At 36.4% G+C, this 25,815-nt stretch overlaps 1 protein-coding gene and 1 long non-coding RNA gene across 4 annotated transcripts in view; both read right to left on the minus strand.

Annotated features, from left to right (window-relative positions):
- NRG3 (neuregulin 3) overlaps positions 1-25,815 on the minus strand; it is a 1,226,667-nt gene that overhangs the window by 906,728 nt on the left and 294,124 nt on the right. The window lies entirely within an intron of this gene.
- The window catches only part of LOC118500794, a 29,326-nt gene continuing 9,000 nt past the window's right edge, over positions 5,490-25,815 (minus strand). The window contains exon 3 of the long non-coding RNA XR_004903375.1: positions 5,490-5,552. This is a non-coding gene — a long non-coding RNA (uncharacterized LOC118500794). The remainder of the gene's footprint in view (positions 5,553-25,815) is intronic.

Here is a 25,815-nt window from a genome sequence, read left to right on the forward strand (position 1 = left end):
CCAAAAATAAAACTCTTTCATTCCCCTTCTTTGGCTCCTTTCCCAAATTGGCTCTTCCCTCAGTTTTCTCATTATGTTTTCCTTGCAAATATGTTTTTCTTGGCTTTTTTTTAACTTTTACCCATCACTACTAGCCCTCAGCCAAGTATTGGTATCCCTGCTTCCAATTCATATTCATAATTTGACCTGTTATCTACCCAACCACTATCTGCACTCTTGATCTCTGAAATCCACTCTCCACACAGCAGCCAGTGTTACTTTTTTTAACAATAAATTCAATTATATAGATCACTGATGACTTCTGTGCCTACATCACTGACCTACTACTGCCCTGTTGCCCAACACTCTGAAGGCCCTAGTCAAGGGTCTTCCCTCCCACAGGTGTTGCCTTTGCTCTTCCTATGATGCTTCTTCTCAATATTTAGGTCTCTGATCAGAGAGGCCTTCTCTGACCTCTTCTTAATGAGTATGCTCTTCCCAAACCTCACCTACCCAGATATATACTGATGTATCAGGGATTTGCCCTCATTTATGGCCCTATCTGAATTCATGTTTCTCATTTTCCAACTGATTCACTTAGTGGAAGTGATAACTAATCTAAAATTTAAGCCCTTACCAGTTATACAGCTTAAAAAGTAATAACACTATAGCTATATTCAGGTGGTGATTTTTATTTTCTTTGTGCTTATCTGTATCATCTAAATTTAATATAATTGATAAATATTAGTTTTTTAAAATTTAATCTGTATTGCATTTTTACATTGCCTTTTAGTCCCCATCTGTTTTTTTATTTTTTTAGTTGTTGTTCAAGTACATTTGTCTCCATTTCCCCCACCACCACCTCTTCCACCTCAGCAATCCCCACCTTTCACCCTTGATCCTACCCCTCTTTGGTTTTGTCCATGTGTCCTTTACATCTATGTGTTCCTGAAAACCCTTCTCCCTTTTTCTTTAAAGTTAAACTAATAACTATAAGAGGACTATAAAAAAGCCAGAATAAAAAAGGTTCATATGAATAAACTTGTAATAACAATGGCAAAGCTTAAAGTACATAAGAAGAGATGTGTTTTTCTTGAAAATTTAAGTCATTCCTTTAGTTGTGGTAATTTTTGAGATCTTTGAATGGAACATTAAGTGAAAAATTTATTAGTATGAAAGAGCTGTTGTTAATTTTGGAAGAAACTATAGAGGTTAATTAGCCCTCCTGAATGAAAGAGAGAAGTGACCTGACACTTGTGCTGCCATGAGTGATTTGCATACTTTAAACCACAAGTGAGTGGAAGCCAAGAGCACAGTAGGAGTTTAACCAAGATCAATAGTCCATAGCACAAAATCCATTCACTGTTGCCCTGCCAAATGATACCCATTGGGATAATAGCATTTTAATAAAGTAACTGGCAAATATTTAGAATTGAAGCTTCATGTGGTCTACTTAACCTTGTTTTAGGTAAAGGACTAGGGAAAGGTATGAAGAGCTTTATAATTCAAATAATTAAGTAATAAAGGGGAGATTTTGGATTATGTATGTAAAAGTGTTAATGTGAGTTGGTACGCTGGGGAGAGGTAATAGCTTTCTAATTCTTTGGAAAGAAATAAATCCCATGGTTAAATATTCATTTTGTTATCTTGGTTGTACTTACTAGATTCTCTACCAGTGGCAAGAATAATAGACTGAGAAAAAGTAGATGCTTATGCTTTTGATACTTCAGTGCATTCTCTTGGGTTCTTTGAGAAAAGGGAGCCAGAAACTTGGTGCCTTCTTCTTGCCTTTACCTTTAAGAGGCTTTACTGTAGCCAAAAAGGAATGAGAAGTATAACAATATAATGAGAATGTTAGTTAGTGACTGACTTCTGCAATGAGAACAATACTTGTGACTTATCAAATGATGGACAAAATAATAGCTCTTTTTCGGAGAGTGTGCTGGGGACTGAGACAGCCTGCTCAGCAATTTCCATCTCTCCAGTAATTAAAAAAAAAAGGAAAACTTTTTGACTATTGTGGTGTAATTTGAGTTTTCCATGTGTAACTTTTAGCTGACAAATACAATTGTCCTCAGTATGCACAGGGGATTGGTTTCAGGACCCCCACTCCTACTACCAACAATAGAAAAATCTGTGTATGTTCACGACCCTTACATACACAGGCATTGTAATTGCCTGTAACCTAAGCACATCTTCCTGCACTTCAGGTCATCTCAAGACTACTCAAAACACCTAATAAAATGTAAATGTCATGTAAATAGTTATAGTGTATTGTTTAAGGAATAATGTCAAGAAAAAAAATACTTGTGCATGTTCAGATAAGATATAACCATCATAGGCTTAACTACATAGTCACTGACAATGTAATGTTAGAAAAATATTTTTGGTCTGCAGTTGGTTGAAACCATGGGCAGAACTTGCAGATAGTAAAGGCCAACTGTCTACAAATATAATGGCCATCCACTTGCCCTTTAGCAGCAATGTCTGAGCTCCTATACCTGCCTAGTAATCACTGTGCACTTGAACTAAACTCAAATTGAACAGATAACTGTAGAAATCTTAAAGGATAAAAATTGATTTTTGAAAAACATGTTTATTTTCTTTTTCTTTCAGAACAAAATCCATCCTAGTGAAAGATTTACCTTCCATTCCATTCATAAAGTTTTTCCTCTCTACATAAGGTTCATGCTGCTCATATGGGAGCACCACTGGTAGGTGAATGATCAAGAATGGTGGTAAGCTCAGGACAAAAGACCTACACAGACTGAAAGTGAAGGGCTGGAAACAAATTTTCCAAGCAAACAGACAGGGAAAAAAAAGGCTGGGATAGCAATACTCATATCAAACAAAACAGACTTCAAAAGAAGGGCCATAAAGAGAGACCCAGAAGGTCACTTCATAATACTCAAGGGAAGAATCCACTAATAAGACATAAACATTGTAAATATATATGAAACCAATATAGGAGCACCCAAATACATAAAGAAAATGTTGGAGGACTTCAAGAAAGATATTGACAGCAACACAATTATAGTAGTGAATTTTAACACCCCAGTGTCAAAAATGGACAGATATTTCAAACAAAATATCAACAAAGATATTACAGCACTGAATAATGTCCTAGATGAAATGGACTTAACTGATATATATATAGCCCTTCATTCCAAAGAAGGTAAATACACATTCTTTTCAAATGCACATGGAATATTTTCAAAGATAGACCACATGATAGGACACAAGCAAGCCTCAACAAATTCAAGAAAATTAAAATCATATCAAGGATTTTCCCCAACCACAAAGGACTGAAACTAGAAACCAACCCCAAGGAAAAAAAAAACCCAAAACACTCAAAATCATGGAGATTGAGTAGTATGCTATTAAACAATGAATGGGTCAAGAATGAAATTAGGGAAGAAATCAAAAAGTTTCTGGAAACAAAGGAAAATGAACTCAGAACAACCCAAAACTTATGGGACACACTGAAGGCAGTCCTGAGAGGGAACTTCATAGCAATACAGGCCTACCTAAAAAAGATAGAAACATTTCAAATCAACAACCTAAGCCTATGCCTATAATAACTTGCGGAATTACAACAAAGACAGCTCAGAGCAAGTAGGAGGAAGGAAATGACCAAGATCAGAGCAGAATTAAATTACATAGAGACTAAAAGCACAATTCTAAGGATCAATGAATCCAGGAGCTTGTTCTTTGAAAAGATAAACAAAATTGGCAAGCCTTTAAGTAGGCTCATCAAGAAAAAAAGAGAGAGGATCCAAATAAACACAATCAGAAATGAAAGAGGAGAGACTACAGCTGACACCACAGAAATACAAAGGACTGTAAGAAATTACTATGAAGTATTCTATGCCAAGAAATTTGAAGACTTAGATGAAAGAGAAAAATTTCTAGAAAAATATAATCTTCCAAAACTCAATGAAGAAGAAGCAGAAAGCCTGAACAGACCAATAATAGCAGATGAAATTGAAGCAGTAATCCAAAAACTCCCAACACACAAAAGCTCTGGACTGGACGGTTTCACAGGAGAATTCTACAAAGCATTAGGGAAGAACTAGCCCCTATCCTTCACAGATTATTCTAAAATTCAGAATGAGGGAAGACTCTGAAACTCTTTTTATGAAGCCAGCATCATTTTAATCCCCAAACCAGATAAAGACAAAACAAAGAAAGAAAACTTCAGGCCAATATAACTGATGAAGAGAGATGCTAAAATCCTCAACAAAATATTGGCAAATCACATCCATCAATACATTAAAAAGATCATACACCATGACCATATGGGATTCATCCCAGGGATGCAATGATGGTACAATATTCACAAATCAATAAATGTAATATATCACATAAACTAAAGCAAAGACAAAAATCACATGATCATATCAATAGATGAGGAAAAAAGCATTTGATAAGGTACAGTGTCCATTTATGATGGAAACACTCAGCAAAGTGGGAACAGAGGGAACATTTCTCAACATAATAAAGGCCATACATGAGAGACCTACAGCCAACACCATATTCAATGGGAAAAAACTAAAATCTTTTCCACTAAGATCAGGAACAAGACAAGGGTGTCCACTTTCACCACTGCTTCAACATAATATTGGAAGTTTTAGCCACAGCGATCAGACAAGAAAAGGAAATAAAAGGCATCCAAATAAGAAAGGAGGAAACAAAACTGTCACTGTTTGCAGATAACATGATAATGTACATAGAAAATCCTATAGACTTCACCAAAAAACTGCTCGACCTAATAAAGGAATTTGGCAAACAGCAGGATACAAAGTCAATATCCAGAAATCAAAAGCACTTTTGTATAGCAACAATAAAACATTGGGAGCAGAAATCAAGAAAAAATCCCACGTGATATAGCAAAAAGAAAAATAAAATATCTAGGAATAAACCTAACCAAGGAGGTAAAAGACCTCTACTTAGAAAACTACACAGCACTGAAAAAAGAAATCAAGGAAGACACAAACAAATGGAAACATATACCGTGTTCATGGATTGGAAGAATTAACATCATCAAAATGTCCATACTACCCAAAGCAATTTACAGATTCAATGTAATACTTATTAAAGTACCAATGGAATATTTCAGACATAGAACAAACACTTCAAAAATTTATATGGAACCATAAACAACCCTGAATAGCTGCTGCAATTTTGAGAAAGAAGAGCAAAGTAGGAGGGATCACAATACCTGATACCAAACTGTATTACAAGGCCACTGTAATCAAAACAACCTGGTACTGGCATAAAAACAGGCACAAAGACAAATGGAACAGAATAGAGAACCCAGGAATAAACCCAAGTCTCTACAGTCAATTAATATTTGACAACAGGGACAGCAACATAAATTGGAGTAAAAATAGTCTCTTCAACATATGGTGTTGGGAGAGCTGGACAGCTACATGCAAAAAAAACCGAAACTTGAGCACCAAGTTACACCATACATAAAAATAAATTGAAGTTGGATAAAAGATTTAAACATAAGTTGTGGCACAATTAAAGTCCTAGAGGAGAACATAGGCAAGGAAATCTCAGATATTTCACTCAGCAACAGTTTTACTGATAGACATAAAGCAAGGGACATATCAGAGCAAAGGACATAAAGGAAAGAATAAACAAACAGGATCTCATCCAAATAAATATTTTCTGCATGGCTAAAGAAAACAGTATTAAAATAAGAGAACCAACTGTATGAAAAACATATTTGCCAATGATACCTCAGACAAGGGTTTAATCTCCAAAATATATAAAGAACTCACACAACTCCACTCTAAGAAGATAAGCAAACCAATTAAAACATGGGCAAAGGAGTTGAAGGGACACTTCTCCAAGGAGGACATACAGAGGATCCAGAGATACATGAAAAGATTCTGTGTCGCTAGCTATCAGAGAGATGCAAATTAAAGCCACCATGAGATATCACTTCACACCAGTCAGAATGGCCATCATAAACAAAGCAACAAGTAACAAGTGTTGGAGAGGTTGTGGAGAAAAAGGGACCCTAGTACACTCTTGGTGGGACTACAGACTGGTACAACCACTATGGAAAACAGTATGGAATTTTCTCAGAAAACTAAAAATGGATCTCCCTTTTGACCCAGCAATTCCACTGCTAGGATTATATCCTAAAAATCCTGAAACACCAATCTAAAAGAACCTATGCACTCCAATGTTCATAGCAGCACAATTTACAGGAGCCAAGTGCTGGAAGAAACCTAGGTGCCCATCAGTAAATGAATGGATCAAAAAACTATGGTACATTTACACAATGGAGTTCTATGCAGTAGAAAAAAAAGAAGGAGCTCCTACCCTTTGCAACAGCATGGATGGAACTGGAAAGCATTATGCTAAGTGAAATAATCCAGTCAGTGAAAGACAAATACCATATGATCTCACCTTTAATAGGAACCCAATAAACACAACAAATAAACAACCAAAGTATAACCAAAGACACTGAAATAGAGGGCAGGCTGACAGTGACCAGAGGGGAGAGGGTAGGGAATTTCAGGGGAAAAGGGGAAGGGTTTACAGGAACAAGTATAAAGAACACATGGACAATAACAAGGAGGGTTGGAGATGGCAGGGGGTGGGGAGGACTAGGAGGGTGAGCTGGGATGGGGATAAAGGGCAGAAAACTATACTTGAACAACAATTGAAATAAAAATAATGTAAAATAAATAAAATAAAATAAAATAAATAATAAAATAAAATAAAATAAAATAAAATAAAATAAAATAAAATAAAATAAAATAAAAATCTGCCCATATTCCCCCCCAAAAAGTAATGGTGGGTAAGTTAAACATATTAAGACCTTGAATACATTTATGTAACAATCAATGCACTATAGTATATAAATCTAAGGAGTATTGTAGAGACCAGCTTCCCCCAGGCTGACACCTCTCCAGCCAAACTTCATTATTCACTTTTTACCTGGGATTTTCAACCATCAAATAGGACTAATTGCAGTTGATACTTTCTTTCCTAGAGGGATGTTGTTATCATTATTCAGAGAGTGTGGGTCAAGAAACTAAGGATTTAATGACAACAAACCTGTTATTGAAAAGTAGTGAAATATAGTTGAAAGGAACACAGGCCCTCTATGAGACAGCCAGGTTTCACATCCATCAACTCCATTTACTTCCCAGTGAATACATAAATTTCACATACTCTCGCAGAGCTTCAGGTTCTTTATTAGTAAAACTGTGGGGGGCAGAGCAGGAATTTACCTACCTTGGACAGGCCCCCATGAAGATTGGGGTCAATATATGTAAAATCCTGACCACCTAAATATCAAAAATAAAGTGAGGCAATTGTTTTACATATTTTATGACTTACCCTGTCACAAGTGCTTCTACATAGAAGCTAATTAAATGACCCCCGTCATGCTGGGACACATGGCTTGTTTGTGTTATCAAATCATCCATACAAGCTCCAAGAATAGCTCATTCCACATAAAAGACAAATAATCCACAATTGTACAATGAGTGACTTATAACTAAAGTCCCATAGCTACATATACTATTTTTTCTGTGCTGGAGACTCCTAATCCTTCCAGCTCTTAATCCTTCCTAGATCTCTAATTCATATATCCAATGGCCTGTTGGACATCCCCACCTGAGCAGACACAAAACTCTTAATTTCTTAATTCTTCCCTGTACTCTGTCCCTGCTAGTCATCCTTTTTCAGCAAATAAAATGACATTCCATTTTGCATTCAAGAAAGAAAGTTTTAACAATGTCTAAACTCACTAACAGTGTATTATAATGTGTACTTTTCCACACCACACAGGACTGCAGATACTATACATGTTTTTAAATTTTGCCAGATGATATTTGTTCTAGTTCATATTTCCTTGATGAATATAGATTTTCATGCTCTCTCAGGCCCTTTGCAAGTCTTCCCATCCATTCAAATGCCAATATTTGGATCAGACATTAAAACGGTTTTTATACCACCACCTGCACTAACTGAGGACTGATTGAATTTTGGTCTTCATCCTTAAATCATTCTCTTCAATAATCCATGTTTTAGAAAATACCTGCATTTACAATCAAGTACTTGGCTCTTCCCTGAGTTATTCAAATTGATAGTAGTGTTTTCCTCAGTTATGGTCCCATTTCTTATTGCTTTGTTTCAGGATACACACAGAAAACTGTACTTCTTTACTGGTGTTTTCCAATTTTTGAATCCCTGACAAAGCATTCATTATCCTATAACTTTAACCAGGACCCTTCATAATTTCAACTCTGGTTGCTACTTGTACTTGTGATTTCCTTCCCAACCTCCAAACTGAGTTTATCTTCTCTCTCAAATGATTAGTAAAATGAGGAGTTAAAGCAGTGCTTGGGGACAAGGCATCAGAGGAAGAACATTATGTTCTTTCAAATAATCAGTGTTAGGTACTTATATGATCCTCAGATATTTAGGGGGTAAAATATGATTTGTTACATTATTATTTTTTCAAAAGCTAATAACATTCATACTTGTCAACCTATGTGGAAATCTAGAGCTTAAATTCTTGCAAACTCTATGAGCACAATAAATGTCCACTCAAGAGGTTCAGTTCAAATGTTGTTTTATTCATAAAGCCTTCTCACCACCTCTCAGTGAAATAAAATTGGAACTTTACCTTGCAATTAACTCCCAAGACCATTTCCACATGCCCTTTGACAGCACTCATACATAACAGATTTATACTTAAGTTAATCATGTATCTTTTCCCTTTCTAGTGCATTTAGAAAAGTGACCTGCTTTTACTTGTATTTTTAACACTTTCTAGAAAACTCAGGACAATAGCTTTCAAAAACCAAATAGGTCAATCTTTCTCTTTCTTTTTTTATGCATCCCATCTTAAAAATTAAATTCAATCAAAATTTATTGTGCATCTACTATGTGCTGGGGATAGTGCCAGATGCTATGGGGTTAACAACCTCATACAGCATGGCTTCTATTTCTCAGGCTCTTTCAGGTTAATCTTAGAACCAGAGAAGTAAGACAGAAGTAATAGAAGACAGTAAAATACCCTGTACAAAGAACTATGGCTGAAATGAACCCAGATTATTATGAGAGAATAGAGGGGGTAGTCATCCAGATAACTCAGAGGGAGATTATAAAGAAATAAAGGGGTCCTGGAACTGAATGTTGAAGGATGAGTCCAAAAGATAGACCAACAGAAAAAAAAAAAGTATGTCAAGCAAACAGAATACTATTTACAGAAGAACTAGTAAACATTCAGGAAATTGAAAGTTACATGTAGTAGGGGGACTAAGAGAGTGAGGGAAAAAGAGGCTGGAGTAGCAGTCAGTGGTTGGATCATGAATGACTTTAGGTGGCAAGCTAATTTTCTGAGAAATGGAGAACCATTCCTCATGTAGCCTATCACTTACATGTGTGTCATTGAGTCCAGCCGCCGAAGTTGTGCAGTCAGCAATGGAACTCACAAGTGATACACTTGTTTGGTAGCTCATAGCCTTCATGGAAGTCTCTACACTGTTAGATTAAATCAAATCATGATTTTCATTGCTGGCATTCCTATTGTTCTACATTTTTTCCTTCCTCCCAATTCTCAGAGGAAAATAAAAAAGAAATAACATTTGAAGCCTAAGAAAAAATCTTCAGCCAAAGACTCTTGTTTTCCCCTTGTTCCTCACTTCTCATGCACCAATTAAATAAAATTCTTGTCATGCATTTTTCACACCTCCACCAGAATGAAAAACTTGAGTGAGTAAAAAAATCTTCACAAGAGATTTCATTTCCAGTGTACAAATAATCAAATTGAAAAAAACTCTTATTTTAACCCAGTGAGAGTGGTTTTAAAAAGAGCTATTCAATGCCCATAAAAATAATATGCCACATCTCTCAAGATTTCAAAACCAAGCATTTGTGACATTTTATCTACATGTTAAGAAAAAGTATGTAAGCCCAAAGGAATGATCTCAAAACAATGTAATAGGAGAGCTGATTTGACAATAATTTTGCAAAATCTCCATTCACAATTGACGTCATCTATAGTCTCATTAAACTCAATAGTTAAACCATTTTACTGAATAATATACATGTATTTTGTCCAAACAGATGAACTTTGTGAAAATATTAGAGATTTTAACACCATAAATACCTCTCTTGAAGGATCATCTTTTTTTTTTGTTAGTATTTTAAGTACAACATACACAGGTACACACACACCAACACACAAATATGCTTTCACAGACACTCACCATGAAACACCACCTGGAAAATCAAGTCCATGCACTCTCTAATGGATATCATAGACATGTCTACAGGAGTCTACAGGTAGTTAAAAACCAAGGCCAAATATGTTAGCCAAACATTTCAATGACAATTAAATTTAGAATAATTTTTGAGAAGACATATTTAACTCTTTTCTTAATGGAAAATTAATATGTCAATAGGCAAGCATTATATTAAGCCACTTTCCTTTATAAAAAACTAAGGAATAAAATGATAGTTTATAAATACAGCTGAATTCCTTTTTAAATTAATTTTGGCCTATTTTTCTTACCATAACTCAATTGCCATCCAGCAAGACAAAATACTCTCATTCTGGTAAATGGAGATCACATTTTCTAAACTGCCTAAGCAAAAGTTGTTGATTGTGACAATCACAATGGTCACAAAGGTTAGAGATTTTTACCCTCCCTCAAGCAACAACAGTACCATGGCATGACTTTCTCTTTCACTCTAAACATGACTCAAAAATGCTTGGATTCTTAAAAAACTTAAAACAATAAAACTGGAAGATCTATATTCCAGCTTCTCTATTTCCTAGAACACAGACTTTTGTTCAAATGATATACCTGGCAAGGAATTTCTAAACCTACTTTACCATTACTTTATAGTCACACTACATATATTTTGCTAACAATATTCACTTCTGTCATCTTATCTATGTACTATTCCTTGTCTCACTTCTGTGTGGATTCTCCCTTCCTTCCCAGTTAACAATCACTTTCTCCTCAACAGACCTCCCAACTTCCTGGAATTGGGACTTGATAGATTTGCCAAATGGATGCCATAGTGTATTAGATGACCTCAGGGTTAATTTATGAATAGCCTTATTTTTCAAAATAGATTTCCTTAGATACAAACCTATAACCTGTGATTATTATGACCTTGACTTTAGACAAGAGAGTTACAAGAAAAAATGATAGTTATTTCCTTTAATATGTCAGCAGCCTCTTTTTGTGGCTCATTTTGTACTGCATATCGAACAGTCTTTTTGGGATATGATTTGTAGCTATTAAACAGCTTTTTATACTTTTAAATTACTGTTTGGTTAAATGCAAAAGCAATATACTTTCTTCAAGAGCAAGATAGCCATTAGTCAACTCACTCTTGAGTTACATTTGGCCTTAAATTTTGACTTGCAACATTCACCATTATTACTGGATGATAAATTACAATGAGGAAATATACTTCTCATCCCTGTAAACTCTATTCTAAATGGCCTTAGCAGTGCTTAATAGTACATCCCCAAAATACCCAAAGTCAATTTCCCTTGACACAAATCACCAGAATGTCAAACAACTTCATAATGACCATTAAATCACTGTCATTACTGCAGACAGGGCTTTCTGCCAATACAGTAACAAAGTAAACTGAAGAAAATCAAGGAATAAATTAAAAATATATAAGCAACATCATTGTCATGTTAAACCCCATGTATGAACTACTTACTATGAAGTTCTAAATAATTTCTTCTCATGGGATGTTTATTTATATTTTAAATTCATGCTGATGATCATACCCATAACAGCCACTAAACTGTAATAAACAGTAAAAGCAATAGACATCTTAAACATACCAACCTGATATTAAACATCATGGATATTTTTCAAAAATATTCTGGTAGGTAGACATAATAGGAGCTAAAGTTTGAGTGAAGGAATAAATTCCAATAATTCCAAATTCTGGAATTTTATTAGAAATTTCTTTTTTATAGACCTCTTTATGGCCATGTTTACCCAAGTGATATATTAATAATAGGACACTTCACAAAATACAATGGCAGTATAAATATAAGATAATATTGATGTTAATTAAGGGGAAGAGAAGCTGGTAAATGGTTACTGAGTATCTACTATTGCCAGGCACTTCACACAGATAATTTTGCATAAGGCTTACATCATCTGAGGAACAAATTAATTCAATAGTTTTTAGATGGGGAAAATGAGACTTAGATGGATTATGTTCCTTGGCCCTGCAACCCAGTTGGTGAGGTGCAAAGCTGATTTTGGGATGTAAGTATATCTGATTTTAAAGAAAGAAGGACACAATGAATAGTTGTGGACAAAATTAATGAAAACTTTATAAAGAATCTATTTAAGTGTAAGAAATTAATATTTTATTCCTTTTTGAGAATTCAAAAAATTAAATTTTGTTTTAAATGTTTCATGTCCAAATTAATACAGAAGACAATCTGTGAACAAGCTTCTAATCCCAGTTACTATTCTCTCCAGCTTTACCAAAATGGAAATGGCCAAATCCTATAAACGAAGAGACGCCTCTGCCTCAATATGGAGCTATATCACTTACCCCACATTTAGGCATTCAAAGATTTTTCTCTATTGAACTATTATCATTATATAATTCAGAAAATAACCAATTAATTTTATAGTAAAAATAATCTACATAAATATAAAGACAGTAGCAGCTGAGATTCAGAGACAGGATACTGCTGCCTTGTTTCCTGCACATTTCTGTGCTCTCTACTTCTCCTATAGCATGCTTTTATTATTTTTATAAATATAAGAAATAAAAATATTAGGAATTAAATACATATGCTTACAGACATTTTAAATAAGGCTACATGGTCTTGGGTCACTAGTCAATATCATTTTAATTAAATAAATAGTTGCATAATCTTGAAACAAAATCATAGACTGCCTCAGGCAACAAAACATGGAATATTGCTCTATTGCAGCACTTTTCAAACTTTTTCATCTCATGGCACACATAAACTAACTACTAAAATTCTGTAGCATACCAGAAATTATATTTTGTGCCAATGTGACAAAACATAGGTATAATTTTGATTTATTTTACAGCAGATGGCTATTGTTATGTTGGCTGTTGTCATTTTTTTATTTGACAGTCTAAGAGAAAAGAGGTCAGCATCCCTGAATAAGTCATCAGGTATTACATGGTTTTAAAATTCGTATGGCAAACTGGTTGAAAATTGCTGCTTTAGTGAATAGGCTCTGTCTCCTACAACCTTTGATGATATGTCAGTCTTCTACCCTAAATAAGACAGCAACATAGCAAGTACATGTTACCATAAGGCCATCGTATTTCTATTATTATATATTTGTAATTAGCACTTACACGGATGAATGAGAGCTGCTGATGCCTAGGGCCCAACGGAGAGTGCTTATGGCATTTCCTTATATCTTTTTCATATTTACAGTAATATATGAGATGTTAGCAGGAGATTAGTGATATTTCACCAATATAATAACTACTTCTTAAAGAGCAGTCTCAATTCTCTGCAGTGTATTATACCTATTTTTTAAAACCAAGTGGCTAATGATGTCAGCATGATAGCCAAATATGACATACCTTATTGTACCCCTTCTCAAAAAATTTGTCATCCATTCATAGACAAAAGTGTCTTTGTGAAACTGTGGCATCTAGAACCATATGCCAAGAGACCTGGGAGGAGTGTCATATGCCCACATGTAGCATAAAAGGCATAAAGACCTTGATTCAACTGTGGACTCTGCAGTGACCTTTGAACCAGCTATACCCCCCCCCAGTCAGAGTCCAGCAACTCCTGAGAAACACTGTCAGATAATCAACCAAGAGCCTTTGTGTAAGTCTAGAAGTCCAGCAGAGAAGTTCCAACATACTGCTGAAGAAAAAAAAAACAGTTTTGATACATTGGAAAGGATAAGTAGAACAGTTCACCTTTGTACATTACCCCTCCCTCAAAGTAACACAGCTCAGAACCAAGAGAGATCTTCTTGGACCCCTGATTTCTTCCACAGAGGAACATAAGAACTTGTGGGTGAGCACCTGGCTTCCTCAGGGGCCAATGATGCCCATTTCCCCAGGGTACTGAGAGGTGATCTACAAAACTGAGGGTCAAACAGAGGTTGTAATGTAGCAGAGAGTCCAGAAATCAACCCTACTAATAGGTCCAACTAATATTTGATAGGGTAGTCAAGAATACTTAATGTAGAAAGGACAGTTTCTTCAATAAATGGTGGTAGGAAAACTGGATAACCAAAGGCGGAAAATAAAATTGGACCCTTAGATTACATCACTCCTAAAAAGTAACCTGAAATGGGTTAAAGACTCGAAATTAAGATCTGAAACCATAAAACTCCTAGGAAAAATACAAGGAAAAATGTCCTTCACATTAGTCTTGTCAATGAGTTTTTGGGTTTGACAACAAAAACACAAGCAACAAAAGCAAAAAATCAATCAATAAATAAGTGAGCCTGCATCAGTCCAAATATTCTCACACACACAAAAAAGAAATAAGTACGTAAAGTAATGGGTGTGTTAATTAATTAGATGGGGAAATCCCTTCAAATGTATATCAAATCAATACATGTATACTTTAAATATCCTACAACTTTGTTAATTACACTTCAGTAAAACTGAAATTAAAAAATACAGATGGAGAAAATATGGCAGCTTTACTCTAGGCAGTGTGTTTCTTGGCTTCTGTGAAGAGGAGGGAGACTCGCGGATTGGTGGAGAAACAGAGCAAGTGGCCTAGGTTACCGAATCATTTTTGAAAGCAGGACATCAAAAAGTATTGCGGTCATTGAAAAACCAGATGGTAAGGAGACTGCTTCAGGAAAAAAAGGGACCCAGGGATCAGCTCAGGGACCAGGGGGGTTATAGTCCCCAGGGCTGGTGCTCCCAGGTCTACCTCAGGGCTCCTGGGAGAGGGGAGTCGCTGCTCCCTCCCACAAATATGGGGGTTGGGCAACACCAGGGGAGAACTTGTTGCTTAAAGGCACAGAGAGGCCAGTTGGACTAGGGGGGAAAAATCACCCAGGGTCTGTGAACACCCACCCAGAGCCATGGGAGAAGTTAGTGCCTCCAGCCGGCATGACTAGGGGCGGCCTGGAAGAGCACCTGCACCCCTAGCCCGGTGGGAGTGTGGATCGGTGGAAAACCCAGACATCGAAGCCGCGATCCAGGAAAGGGCGTGGGCATTCTCAGGTTTCTGGAGCCTGCTGTGTTGAACTGTGGAAGCACGCACCCCATTGGGAATCCTGACTCTCTCACTGTGAACCCAGAAGGGACTCAGTGCTTAGGGCATTCCTAGAGCCTGAAACTCAAAAATTTGGTGGATGGGCGTGCCCTTTTACAATTCACAGAGAGGGCACAGTGAATCCCAAAACATCTCGGGTGCCTCCTGAGATCATAGAGATGGAACCCTGCAGGGACCCCCAGAGCCTAGAAGAACACAGCAGTGAGCTCCAGAGAGTGGGTGTGCTTGGGAGGGCCCAGGGTACCTGAGAGACTTACTGAGATTTGGCTGGGAAGAGTGATAATCATTTCAAAGGTCCCTCAGCCAGCTGAAGCCAGCAAGATCAGAAAAACTCATCTGGCCAGTTAGAAACCAACAAGAAGGTTGTTTTGTTTTGTTTTGTTTTGTTTTGTTTTGTTTTGTTTTGTTTTGTTTTGTTTTTGTGGCTGTGGTTGGTTGATTGATTTTATCTTGTGTTTTAACTAACATGTTATTTTTCAATTATTATTATTTTTATATCTCTCAATCCTTTATGTTTCTCTCCCATTCATCCTAGTATTATTCCTTCCACTCCAAATTTATCTCTCCTGCACTCGATCTTCTGCTTTTTTTTTATCTTGCAAGTTACTGTAAATTTGTATTATCTTTTTCTCACTTTTGCAACATTTTTTAATTTTAATAGTATTTTGGTATTCTTTTTCTTTCTGTATAATCTTCTTTGCTTGGCTGGTTATACTGTCATTTGATAGGTTCCTCCAGGTATCTCAGTCATACTGTGATGATAATTTATTATCCTTCATCTGTGTTCCATTAATACACCTCTCAATGTTCTATACCATTTATTCTTGTTATCTAAATCTCATCCATTCTGACACAAGACTGTCACTTTACTATTAGGTTAATAAGACCTAGTCCATAAAATTGTAAATACTACTCAATACCCCTACCTGATCTCAGCCCACTTTGCAATTTTCTGAACTATACTATTGTGGGGGTTGTCTCTATTCTTTTACACACTACTCCTATTTACTAATCTTTATTCCAACCCTACCTTAGATTCTGACCTCCCACAGCCTCACAGCTTTCTAGATCCAACTAACAATCCTCTCGTCCCCGATAAGAGTCTTACCTTCTTTCCATCCTTTCTAAAACGTGGATAGTGGGGTGAAGGATCATGGTTAAAACTGTAAGGAGCCAAAGGATAACCCATCTTTTCTCTACTGGCTGCTAATGTAAATATCATAGTATACTGTCTCTCTGTCTTAAAGCATTTTGCCTTACGCTTCCAACTGATCACAAAAAAGAGTAGGGGGAAGTCGTGAACACCAGGATACACGAATGAGACTGCACCACTGAATCTCACAAGTATTCTACCACAGAAGTTCACATCATAATTACAGGGAACCAGAACAGATCAGTTTAAGAAACAGAGGCTGACAAGAAGAAGCCCATGAACAATGAGAAAACAAAGAAACAATCCCAACTGAAGGGAAACAAGGAAGCCTCAGGAAAAATGCTAAATGAAATAGAGGCAAATCAACTATCAGATACTGAGTTCAAAGCAATGATTATCAGGAAGTTCAATGAACTCACAATGAGCTATCAGAAACTAGAGGGAAGCTACAACAATCTCACTGCAAACTATATAAACATGATAAAGAAAATAGAAACTCTCAGCAAGGGCCAAGAGGAAATGAAGAATACAATTTCTAAAATGAAGAACACAGTAGAAGGAATGAAAAGCAGAATTGATGAAGCAGAAGATTGGATTAGTGAGCTAGAGGACAAAGTAGAAAACAACACCCAGAAAGAGCAAGAAAAGAAAAAGAGGCGCAGAAAGAATGAAGAGAAATTAAGAGAAATGCAAGACAATATGAAACATAATAATATCCATATAATAGGGATACCAGAAGGAGAAGAAGAAGAGCAAGGGATAGAACACCTATTTGAAAAAGTAATGAAGGAAAACTTCCCTAATTTGATGAGAGAAAAAGTCACACAAATCCAGGAAACACAGAGAGTCCCAATCAAGAGGAACCCAAAGAGGCCTACCTCAAGACACATCATAATTAAAATGGCAAAATTTCAAGACAAAGAGAGAATATTAAAGGCAGCAAGGGAGAAACAGGAAGTAACATACAAGGGAGCCCCAATAAGGCTAACAGCTGACTTCTCAATGGAAACACTTCAAGCCAGAAGAGAATGGCAAGAAATACTCCAAGTATTGAGAACCAGAGGTCTGTAGCCAAGGCTACTTTATCCAGCAAGGCTCTCAATCAAAATAGAAGTCCAAATAACAAGCTTCCCAGACAAAAGAAGTCTAAAAGAATACACCTCGACCAAACCAGCTCTGCAAGACATTCTAAAGGGACTGCTTTAAGGAAGGGAAGGAAAAGAGAGAAAGAAAGAGGAACACATGTACATAAAAGACAATGAATAAGTACCTATCAATAATAACCTTAAACGTAAATGGATTACATGCTCCAATCAGAAGACATAGAATAGCTGAATGGATAAGAAAAAATGACCCACACATATGCCGCCTACAAGAGACCCACCTCAGGATAAATGACCTGCACAGGCTGAAAGTGAAGGGCTGGAAACAAATCTCCCAAGAAAATGGACAGGAAAAAAAAACGGGGTAGCAATACTCATATCAGACAAAATAGATTTCTAAAAAAGGTCCATAAAGAGAGACCCAGGTCACTTCATAATACTCAAGGGAAGAATCCATCAAGAAGACATGAAAATTGTAAATATATATGCACCCAACATAGAACCACCCAAATACATAAAGAAAATCTTAGAGGACTTCAAGAAAGATATGGGCAGCAACACAATTATAGTGGGGGATTTTGACACCCCACTATCAAAAATAGACAGATCTTCCAAACAAAATATCAACAAAGATATTGTGGCATTGAACAATACCCTTGATGAAATGGACTTTACTGATATATACAGAGCCCTCCATCCAAAAGAAGCTAAATATACATTCTTTTCAAATGTACACAGAACATTTTCAAAGATTGACCACATGATAGGACACAAAACAAGCCTCAAGAATTTCAAGAAAATTGAAATCATACCAAGCATTTTCTCTGACCACAAGGGACTCAAGCTAGAAACCAACCCCAAGGAAAAAAAAAAATCCCCAAACACTCAAAATCATGGAGATTAAATGACATGCTATTAAACAATGAATGGGTCAAGAATGAAATTAGGGAAGAAATCAAAAGGTTTCTGGAAACAAATGAAAATGAACTCACAACTACCCAAAACTTATGGGACACAGCCAAGGCAGTCCTGAGAGGGAGGTTCATTGTGATACAGGCCCACGAAAAAAGTTAGAAACATTCCAAACAAACAACCTAACCCTATGTCTACAAGAACTCAAGGAACAACAAAAAGGACAGCCCAGAGCAAGCAGAGGAAAGGAAATAACCTATATCAGAGCAGAATTAAATGACATAGAGGCTAAAAGCACAATTCTAAGGATCAATGAATCCAGGAACAGGTTCTTTGAAAAGATAAACAAAATTGACAAGCCTTTAAGCATACTCATCAAGAAAAAAAGAGAAAAGACCCAAATAAACACAATCAGAAATGAAAGAGGAGAGATTACAATAGATACCACAGAAATACAAAGGATTGTAAAAAATTACTACAAAGAACTGTATGCCAAGAAATTTGAAAACCTAGGTGAAATGGACAAATTTCTAGAAAAATATAATCTTCCAAAACTCAATGAAAAAGAAGCAGAAAGTCTGAACAGACCAATAACAACAAAAGAAATTGAAGCAGTAATCAAAAAACTCCCAACACACAAAAGCCCTGGGCCAGATGGTTTCACAGGAGAATTCTACAAAGCATTTAAGGAAGAGCTAACCCCTATCCTTCACAGACTAATCCAAAAAATCCAAAAAGATGGCAGACTCCCAAACTCTTTTTATGAGACCAGCATCATCCTAATTCCAAAACCAGATAAAGACAGAACAAAGAAAACTTCAGGCCAATATCACTGATGAACGTCGACACTAAAATCCTCAACAAAATACTGGGAAACCACATCCAACAATACATTAACAAGATCATATACCACGATCAAGTGGGATTCATTCCAGGAATGCAAGGATGTACAATATTTGCAAGTCAGTAAATCTAATACATCGCATAAACAAAAGCAAAGACAAAAACCACATGATCATATCAATAGATGCAGAAAAAGCATTTGATAAGGTACAGCATCCATTCATGATAAAAATACTCGGCAAAGTGGGAATAGAGGGAGCATTCCTCAACATAATAAAGGCCATATATGAGAGACCTACAGCCAACATCATACTCAATGGGCAAAAATTAAAATCTTTTCTGCTAAGGTCAGGAACAAAACAAGGCTGTCCACTTTCACCACTTCTATTCAATATTGTACTGGGAGTTTTATCCACAGAGATCAGACAAGAAAAAGAAATAAAAGGCATCCAAATCAGAAAGGAGGAAACAAAACTGTCACTGTTTGCAGATGACATGATAGTGTACATAGAAAATCCTATAGACTCCACCAAAAAACTGCTTGACCTAATAAATGAATTTGGCAAAACAGTGGGATACAAAGTCAATATCCAGAAATCAAAGGCATTTCTGTACACCAACAATGAAACAGCAGAAACAGAGATCAAGGAAAAAATCCCATTTGAAATAGCAAAAAGAAAAATAAAATATCTAGGAATAAACCAAACCGAAGAGGTAAAAGACCTGTATTCAGAAAACTACATAACACTGAAGAAAGAAATCAAGGAAGACACAAACAAATGGGAACATATACCATGTTCATGGATTGGAAGAATTAATATCATCAAAATGTCCATACTACCCAAAGCAATTTACAGATTCAATGCAATTCCTATTAAAGTACCAGTGGCTTATTTCACAGACATAGAATAAACACTTCAAAAATTTATATGGAACCATAAATGACCCCAAATGGCTGCTGCAATTTTGAGAAAAAAGAGTAAAGTAGGAGGGATCACAATACCTGACACTAACCTATACTACAAGGCCACTGTAATCAAAACAGCCTGGTACTGGCATAAAAACAGGCACATGGACCAATGGAATAGAACAGAGAGCCCAGGAATAAACCCAAGTCTCTATGGTCAATTAATATTTGACAAAGGAGGCAGCAACATCAAATGGAGTAAAAAGAGCCTCTTCAACAAATGGTGTTGAGAGAACTGGACAGCCTCATGCAAAAAAATGAAACCTGAGCACTAACTTACACCATATACAAAAATAAATTCAAGGTGGATAAAATACTTAAATATAAAACGTGACACCATTAAAGTCCTAGAGGAGAACGTAGGTAGGAAAATCTCAGATATTTCACACAGAAACTTTTTTACTGACTTGTCCCCTAGAGCAAGGGACATAAAGGAAAGAATGAACAAAAGGGACCTCATGAAAATTAAAATCTTCTGTACAGCTAACGAAAACAGTATCAAAATTAAAAGAAAACCAACTGTATGGGAAAACATATTTGCCAATGATACCTCAGACAAGGGTTTAATCTCCAAAATATATAAAGAACTTACATGACTATACTCTAAGAAGACAAGAAATCCAATTAAAAAATGGACAAAGGACTTGAACAGACACTTCTCCAAGGAGGACATACAGAAGATCCAAAGACACATGAAACGATGTTCAATATTGCTAGCTATCAGAGAGATGCAAATTAAAACCACAATGAGATACCACTTCACACCAGTCAGAATGGCCATCATAAACAAAGCAACAACAAGTGTTGGAGAGGTTGTGGAGAAAAGAGGTCCCTAGTGCACTGTTGGTGGGACTGTAGACTGGTACAACCACTATGCAAAGCAGTATGGAACTTCCTCAGAAAACTAAAAATGAATCCCCCTTTTGACCCAGCAATTCCACTGCTGGGACTCTATCCTAAGAACACTAAAACACCAATCCAAAAGAACCTTTGCACCCCAATGTTCATAGCAGCACAATTTACAATAGACAAGTGCTGGAAGCTACCTAGATGCCCATCAGTAAATGAATGGATCAAAAAACTATGGTAAATTTACACAATGGAATTCTATGCAGCAGAAAGAAAGAAAGAGCTCCTACCCTTCACAACAGCTTGGATGGAGTTGGAAAGTATTATGCTAAGTGAAATAACCCAGGCAGTGAAAGACAAATACCATATGATCTCCCCTTTAACAGGAACATGAACAGCAAAACAAATAAACAACAAATATAACCAAAGACACTGAAATAGAGGACAGAGTGACAGTGACCAGAGGGGAGAGAAGAGGGAATTTCAGGGGAGAATGGGTAGGGTTTACAGGAACAAATTTAAAGGACACATGGACAAAAACTAGGGGGAGAGGTGTAATGGGAGGGAAGTGGGGAGGGTTGGGTGGGTGGGCTGGAATGGGAGTGAAAGGGAGAAAACTGTACTTGAGCAATGATTAAAGTAAAAAATAGAAAAAAAAAATAGAACTACCATATGATTCAAAAATTCCAGTCTAGGTATATATTCAAATTAAAACATCATTTAAATTCCCTTTGTACAAATGAGAAATAATGAAGTCATACAGATTCACAAGTTTGTCCAAACTCCCTTCAGTGGTAAGCCAGTGTGTGACACCAGATCCTCTGAACAGAGCCTGTTCACTGAGAAATTACATTAGGCAGCTTTCTTTCACATGAGAGTGATCATCATAGGTCAAGAAAAAACTAAGTAGAATTCATTGAATCACATAGAGAGAAGAGGAGAAGGGAAAGAATGAAATTCAGCTCATCTACTTCATCCATTAAGACCAGAGAGAACATATTTTATCAAGTCAACTCAAAATCATTTGCCATTTACAAATTACAGACAACTTAGTGAGGTGGCACAGTCAACTACTATAACATAGAAGGAAAAGCAAGATTTTAAAAAGTGGTAGTGAGAAAATGAAGACAACTGTACTTAAACAACAATAAAAAAGTTAGCTAGAAAAAAATAACATAAATAACATTTGAGATCTGTAGTAAAAATATAAAAATAAAATAAAATAAAATAAAATAAAATAAAATAAAATAAAATAAAATAAAATAAAATAAAAAATGGAGACCAGGGGAGAGAAGCAGAGGAAGAAAACCAGAAAAGGAAAGCAGGGGAGAGAGTCTGCTTTAAGGAGGAATCTCTGATCCCTTGTCCCCTAACTAAGCTTTTTCATCCTGTGTGCCCTGCTAGGCTTTCATCTGTACAAAGTTCCAATGATGAGAACATAGGCAGTCTTTGTTTTAATTATTAAAAATAATAAAACAAAACATTTCAAAGCATCACACCTGGAAAATTTTTCAAATTGATTCTTGGGCATGCATTATTTCAATTCAAATGCAATACTTCTCTGTGCCAGAAAGTCACACAGATTCTGTAACTGCTACTGCAGAATCTTTTATAAGCCTGAGCAAGACCCAGTCTGTGCAAGACACAGGTTCCTGATCTTAATTCCTGGGACATTCATCATTCTTTTACATTCCTCTCTGGCGTGGCCCCTTTGCTAAGCCAGGTTTGCATTTGTGTTTTTGTTTCTTTTCTTTTGAACACCACATACTTTTGATCCTTAGCATACACTTCTCTGTCTGCTGCACAAGGTGATTGAAAATCTTATCTAGGCTTTCTGTAAATTACTGTTTTGTCATTTTCCTTCTTTTCCTATCAAGGCTCAAGTTTTGTCAAGATTCTTTTTTTAAAAAAATGAAACTACATCAAAATGTAGGTATTCTTACTAGTATTTTCCTTTCCATATCAGTATTTGACAAACACAATGTTAAAAGACATGGGGCGGGGGCTGTGGCTAGGCAGTTGGATGAAAGAAGGTAAAGGGGTTAACACAGACACAGACAATGGTGTGGTGAGAGCCAGAAGGAAATGGGGTGGGGGTAGGTGGAGGTGGGCAAGGGGAATACAGAAAGAGACTTTGAGGCAATAGGTGCACAATGCAGTGTGAATATGATATTTTGTTGAATTGTACATTGAAAATTATATGGTTTTGTAATCCAATGTCACCATAATAAATTCAGTTTTAAAAAGTAGTAAGACAAACAAATAAGCAAAATATAACCAAAGACACTGAAATAGAGAGAACAGGTTGACAGTGACTAGAGGGGAGAGGGGAGGGAATTTCAGGGGAAAAGGGGAGGGGTTTACAGGAACAAGTAGAAAGGACACATGGACAAGAACTGGGGGGGGTCGAAATGGGAGGGAGGTGGGGAGGGCTGTGAGGGTGGGCTGGGATGGGACTAAAATACAGAAAACTGTGCTTGAACAACAATTAAAATAAAAAATAGGAAAATTATACTTCTCATACATAAAAAAAGTAATAAGAAAAGTTCCTGGGCTCAGAAAAAGCCCCTATTTTGTAAAATTTAGCATGTAGCTCTTACAAACTAAAACTCTGTCATGGGTAGTCTTGGCTAACATTAGAAACAAATGAAAGTCATTGGTTTTACCATTTTGTGAAATGATCTGAGTGTCTAGGCACCGTCTTCTCTGGAGTTTGTGACAATTGCTCTTGCCAGCTCGTTGGCTTTTATTTTAGTGAATTTATTAGGGTGACACTGGTTGATAAAATTATATAGGTTTCAAGTGTACAATTCTGTATATTGTGTGTTCACCAAACAAATTCAAGTCTCCTCGTACCACCATATATTTATCCCCTTTTACCCTCTCTTACCTCTCCCACCCTCTTTCTTTCTGGTAACTACCATATTGCTGTGCCTGTGAGTTTGTCTGTCTTATTTGTTTACTTATCGCTTTCAACGTTATATCTCATCTATGAGTGAAATTACATGGTTCTTATGTTTTCCATCTGATTTATTTTTCTGAGAATGATGTTCTCCAGATCCACCCATATTTGTTAGTTGGTTGGTTTACCTGTTTTACACTGCAGAGTTTGGTTCTTGTTTTCAGGAAGCAAGTTTTTGAAAAGGAGAAGAAGATACCAACTTAAAAAAAAAAGAGCAGCCTGAGAGACTCTTCAGACATCAGAGAATGGGCCTCCTACCCCAGTGTGGCCACAAAGTGCTGGGCAGGGCCTGGCTGCTTCTCAGCAGGGCAGGAGTGCCCCTACCAGTAGCACTCACAATCTGCATCACTTGCTGGCCCCTGAGTACTCTCAGTCTTCATCTCCTGAAAAAGGATGATATTTAAAATATTTACCCGCCTGCAGTGGTAGAACAGACACCATTGAAAAGGATACTAGAAGCTTGTGGCTGTGGCCCATGTTAACCCTTAAATTGTTGGATCACAAGAGGAGGGGTAGTGGTGGGAGTAGCAGGGGGCACTGAAGGAACAGTCTTGCCTATATCACAGCAGAATTGCATATTGCCAGGACTCTTGGCAAAGCAGTCAAGAGTAGATTGTGCCTCATATAAGTAATGTAATTAAAGATCTGGTAATTCTATTCCATTCTACAACACATCCACCCTTGAACAATAGAAAACAAGACAGTCAGAAGATAGAATGAAGAAAAAAGGCAGGAACTGTAATGTGAACAAGGCTTTTTCCATAGCTGCACCACAACAGTAGTTGAAACAAGTCATAAAAAAACTCTGTGGAACCTGTAGTCCACATATTAAGCTAACAGACCACTAAAAAGCTTTAGAAAAAAAGTTTTCTAAATTTCCAACATATGCTAGAAGGCTACTAATATTTTATTCTGAAAGCATTAGGCTTGATTCCCATGCCTCACATCCCTATGCAAAAACTTTCTGGGAAAACAAAGACCAGCATCTGGTTCATTTTCAAAAAAATATCTGCTTCATTTTAATTGAGATATCTATGTCCAAGAATCATCAAAAACTCTTATTATAAATACACAGAAACTGCTCACGGCAATAAAATTCATGAGAAAATGTCCAAAATCAACATCTGGAAACATAACAAAGCAATTAAATTTTAAATAATTACAAAAACAAAGTTACAATTAATTTTTAAATAATGACAGAAACAAAGTTAAGATGGCTCAACTAATCAATTACATTTGCTTTTTAACTCTGTTATTTATCTCATGGCTGTATCAACATAACCAGCTCTTTAATTAGAAAATTATTTTTAATATGTTTAAATATATATTTTTTAGAATTGGTTTTATGTAAAGAAAACCAAACAACTCTGGACAGTAACTTGATATTCTCCCTCACACACTACTTTCAGGTCTTAAACTGCATTTAATTACTGTCCCTGAGACCTCATACTACTATTCCCTCGGATAATTTCCCTTGGAAATTCAGCTGGGAAGCAAATTTTATTAGGCAGGATTGGTGCTTTATAAAAATGAAATGTGAACACTTTAGGTGGGATCCAGATTTCTTAGCTATGTCTGAGGTCAGCGGGTCTTATCTCCCTGACCCATCCCATACCCACCTTCAATGATTTCACTAATTTATATTGTCTGTTTGCCCCTGTGAATCCAATGAATGACAAGTACACAGGAGGACACGGGACAATAAATGGTGACATACTTGGAAGCCATAGAATAAAAAGAAGGAATTAAGGTTATTCAGCCTGGAGA

The sequence above is a fragment of the Phyllostomus discolor genome, chromosome 5, assembly GCF_004126475.2.
Source record: "Phyllostomus discolor isolate MPI-MPIP mPhyDis1 chromosome 5, mPhyDis1.pri.v3, whole genome shotgun sequence".
NCBI lineage: Eukaryota > Metazoa > Chordata > Mammalia > Chiroptera > Phyllostomidae > Phyllostomus > Phyllostomus discolor.